Source organism: Castanea sativa, chromosome 3, assembly GCF_040712315.1.
Source record: "Castanea sativa cultivar Marrone di Chiusa Pesio chromosome 3, ASM4071231v1".
Classification (NCBI taxonomy): Eukaryota; Viridiplantae; Streptophyta; class Magnoliopsida; order Fagales; family Fagaceae; genus Castanea; species Castanea sativa.
Window position 1 is genome coordinate 16333571 of NC_134015.1, and position 4975 is coordinate 16338545.

The 4975-nt window shown below is 32.8% G+C and overlaps 1 pseudogene; it reads right to left on the reverse strand.

Moving 5' to 3' along the window:
• Positions 1-495: 495 nt before the first annotated feature.
• Positions 496-2367, reverse strand: LOC142627453 (acetylajmalan esterase-like; annotated as a pseudogene).
• Positions 2368-4975: the final 2608 nt, after the last annotated feature.

Here is a 4975-nt window from a genome sequence, read left to right on the forward strand (position 1 = left end):
TTTAACAGATGTAGGTAAATGGAACTTGGTTTGGTCTAGTTCAAACTTGGTCTAAATGACCTCTACCTTAGGCCTCATTAGCAACTTAGACACACACCTCGGTAGCCCAAGTATGCAGAATATAGGGATGACGTGACACTAGTACTCCTCTTAACTGAATGATCCATGTATTTGGACAATGTAAAAATCACAAAGTTCAGAGCAAGAAAATCAGAATCAAGAAAAAGAAAGAGTTATTAATAGCTTTGCTATCACTCTATAAACAACTTTCTATTTGCAACAAGAAAAAGAAAATTTACTCATCTAATCAAAGTAAAGGTAAACAAATAACTCTGATTTCTGTTACAGATACCCCCATTGACAGTCTATGGCTTTATATGCTGCACTTAAGCTCCGTGATAAAATTAAGCTCAATTGTATATAGCCTTAATAGAAGAGTAAATTTGATAAATTTCCTTGTTTTAGTAAAGTCAAAATGGTCAAAGTGAGCTTAATATTACTACATACAGAAAAACAGTTAACTGAATATCAATGTTGGTTGAACAAAAAGAACTCGAAATAATAAAACTCTACAAGTAGAAATTTACTACTTATTTGCAATGAAGGTTGGGCAAGATGTCATTGATGAGCCAGTTTGCCATATACTGCTAAGCCTTTTGTGTCAAATGAACTCTATCCCAGCTGATGCGTTCATCTGGATTGGGTCAAAAAGTTGCATCTGGAGCTCCACACAGTTTGATCAAGCTATAGTCATGATCATCTCCAACACCACAGCAAGATTTTTGCAAAGATGCAGCATCAAATCCTGTCCACTAAATCCCCATCATGTCATATTATATTAGACTTGTATTAGAACTTTAAAAGTAGAGAGAGACTCACAAAGAAGTTCAGCTTAACGGTAAACCCATTGGAAAGCATTGTAATAATTCCCATATACTATAACAACATTAGGATGTTCTTTTCTCAAATCTTCAAGGGCTCTTCTGAGTTGATCATTGTGGTATGTTGAGAAATTATTCATTCCCCTCAAGCAGTGAAATTTAACACAAGCAGCAGAATTGTTAGTCTTGAACAATGTAAGAGAGATTGGTAAACAGCCTATGGGAAAGTTTCCAGGGACAACACTTGGGTAGCACCAAAACCAATGACCCTCTGGAACCAATATTATATAGAATTATGAATCAATAATCGTAGCAAGCCATTTAATTTGCAAGAAAAAAATAGAAGAAATTTATTTTGTTTACTAAGAAAACTTACTGTTACAGCATCCTTTATTGCTTGGACAACTTTTGGAACTATCTCTCTGACCTCCTCAATTGTTTTACCTTGAAAAATGCATAGCTATATCATTCCCTCCAATTTCTCCAACCATGAATAGGGCTGTTTTAAGCTTCTCGGCGCAATCTATCCAACATCAAAAGAAAAGAAAAAAAAGTTGAATAGTACATAATATATTTAACTTGGTATTATATGCTTAATTCGAATGAGAGGCTAACCATCAATATTGTGACAGATCCCATTGTAATAGGTAGACACCCAATCCAGTTGAACATTGAGAGATCTTCTAGTATCAGAGTTTAAAATATTCTTTTTTGCAAGAACTTCAGTAGGCAAAGTAGTAGAGCAAGCCACTGCAAAATTCTGCCCATGACCGCTAAAAACCAATGCATCCTGAGCCAAGTAGGGGGGGAGAAAGGGTACTCCAGCTGCTAGAGCTGTGAAATCATATTAACAGACAAATTTAGTTTAATATAACTTTCACAATAATATTGGTTAATAAGGTGGGTCTGAATCCTACACCTGCAATCAAGTTGAACAAAGGAATAAATTTGGACTTGCTTAATGTACACAAGTAGTTAAAAACTCAAACATAACTAATAATGCTTAGCCCGTAACCATTGAACAAAGGATGTTTCTAGACTCGAACATGAATTAGTATAAACTTTACGGTTTTTGGGGTGGGGGGTTAAGAAATCGTGTTTTCAGTTTGTCAGGTTGTTGCTTAACTGCCTTTCTGTGTACTTTTAAACAATCCAACAGCAACTAAAAAGAACAAATAAATAAACATCAACGACAACATGTTTGATTCTTACCAAAATAATCAATCATTAGCAACCCATTGGAGCACCGGCCAGTGCCATTGTTGAAAAAGGTTTCGCCATAAGGAAGCCGAGCAAAAGGCGAAGCTGGGTCCTCATGAATAAAATTGCCAGTGTCAGAGATCGAGTCCCCCAGTTGATATATTGCATCAAACATGCAAACCTCTAGGGAATGAGCATCAATGCAATGTGGAAGAAGAAGAAGAAGAAGAATAGAGAAAGAAGTGAGAGTGAAGAGCAAAGAGAAAACTGCATTGGTATTAGCCATTGCTTAAGAGTCAAGACAGAAGCACTCAGTTTACTTATGGTTTTATATGAAACTACGAAATACAAAGCACCTCGTGCGAGGAGTTACCTGAGACTACTAAAGGATAAGAAATGCTACTTTCTGTTAACTGTGATTCACTAGTTCGGGATGATATTAGAGCCTATTTGGCATTAGTTTTAATTTTTAGCTTTTTAACTTTTAGTTTTGATGTACAGCCTTTTAAATCTCACGTTTTTTTCGCATCATTTTACTTCTTTAATTTTCTTTCAAGACACATATATGCCTTACACTTTCAACAAAAAATTTCAACAAAAATCTGAATAAATTATTTTCAAACGAACACTAAACTTTCTGAAATAGTAATTTTAGTTAAAGTTAAACCCCAATAATTTTACTTAAAGTTAAACCCCAACAAAATACTACTCTCTCCATCCCCTTTCCTTTTATTTTTTTTTTCTTTTTTATTTTCTGTCTATTTTATTTGAGCACACCACCCTATTATACACAAAGTACACCCGATTCACTTTTTGCACTAAAATAGTGACTACAAGGCATTATTTTAGTTCAAAAAATAATTTTAACCAAAATAGTAATTACAAGACATGATTTTAATTCAAAAAATAATTTATGTGTACTATGTGTTCAACAAATGTATAAACTAACAATTAGCCATTTCATTTTGGAATGTTCTAAAATATAGTCAACTTTGAAAAGTTAATGAAGAAAATTTTGGTGTGACATAAAATTTTTTATGTCACACCAAACCGTTGAAAACATTTTAATTAAAAATATTTACATTTAAAAATATGAAAAATCATATTATTTATTTATTTTATAATATCAAATGAAAATCAAGCTTTTGAAAGCTCACACCTTTTTATGTCATCATTCTAATATAAATAAATAAATAAATATAGTGTTGAATTAGGTTAATTTAAACTAATTATAAAATTAGATTTTAGTTTTTAAAAACAAATTATAATTATTTAGATCATTTATTTTTATTAGTGTGGATTTGCTACTTGACTATTTTTAGGAACAAATCAAGAAAAGCAAAAATATATCTTTATTTCATTAAAAAATCACACTATTCAATAAAAATATGAAAATTACATCACATATCTTAATTATACAATCTTTTTTTAAAAATACATTGCCTTAATTTTTTGTTACAATCTAAGAAAAAAGAAGGTTACATGGAAGTTAAGAAAACTAATATAAACCCTTGGTCTAAACTTGGAAGCTAAGTGGTAAGGCGGAAAGCTATTAGTCATTCAATTCATCTTGTCCAATCCAAATATTGGTATCCTAGGAATTAATTGCCAATTTTGTTTGCTTCCCACTATCAGATAATTTCATAAATGGCATGTCAAACACGAGAAAATAATTTAATAAATAATGTTAAAGGCCGAATTATTTGTATTGAATTATATGTAATACGGTACACCGGTATGTCTATATAAACAATAAGAGTGTGATACAAGTAATTAAAGTTCCATGGTCCTATAGCTTGTTGGGCTTATACTAACAGCTCCCCTCAAACTCATGTTAAGTGAAGTAAGACCAACTAAAATTTGGACACTAAATTACGAAAGCAACTTGGTGGAGGAGACTAGCTTGATGAAGATATCAAGTAATTGACCTTGTGAGGAGACAAATCGTAATTGCAAGGTGGCTTGTATTCAAACAAATAAAAAGTAGAAAAATCATTATTAGTCCACAAGGTGTAAAGATCAAATATGGAAAAGATAAGCCTAAACTTCCAAATCTTTTTCAAGATAAGCCTAAACATGCAAATCTTATCATAATGATAAATGAGTATCACGTTTGACACACTCTTTAAAAATAAGCTCATGGATTGCTTATTAAGACCAAATCTATGTCATGCATGGATTAATGTAATTCAAGATATCATATCTCATCTCACACAATCAAGTTTTCAAAAATATTTATTCTATTTGCCATCAATTTTTTCTTTAATTTTAGTTTATTTGCTTATATGAAAATTTTTAAAGCCTTGTTTTACATCATACCATAACTAACTCCCAACAACTAAGAAATAAACAATCAGTATTAGTTGCAACCAAATGCACATATATACGCTTAACCCTAACTAATGCAATATCCTTGGATCTTCGAGATTGTAATTTTGGGATTAAGCATTTATAAATGTCCAACTTTTCACTTACTTTCACGATCCATGAACTTCCTCTCTACGTGGAATGGAGGAGACGTGTTTTGGAGTGCATTGGTGGCTATTGCAAACATGTGCTTAGGGATGGCCAAACTCATAGGGTCATGGGTATCCTACCCCATTTGACCGGAAAATTCCGAGTAATACCGGTTCATCATGGGTAAAAGGTTATTGGGCTGGATTTGGATATTAACCAAAATTTCTGGGTCGGGTTTGGATATTGCGTGAAATCGACTTGTATTATATCCCTTGGGTGAATTTTTTACGTTCATGTTAATTAGGTGATTTTTGAGTTGCCTAGTGATGAAGTCTATTCGTCAGTAGAGTGGGTTGGTCCAGATGATGTCGGGACCTTGTCACTGCTCCTGCAAAATAGGACTAAAGCTTTCCTAAGATGAACACCAGTGTAGCGCC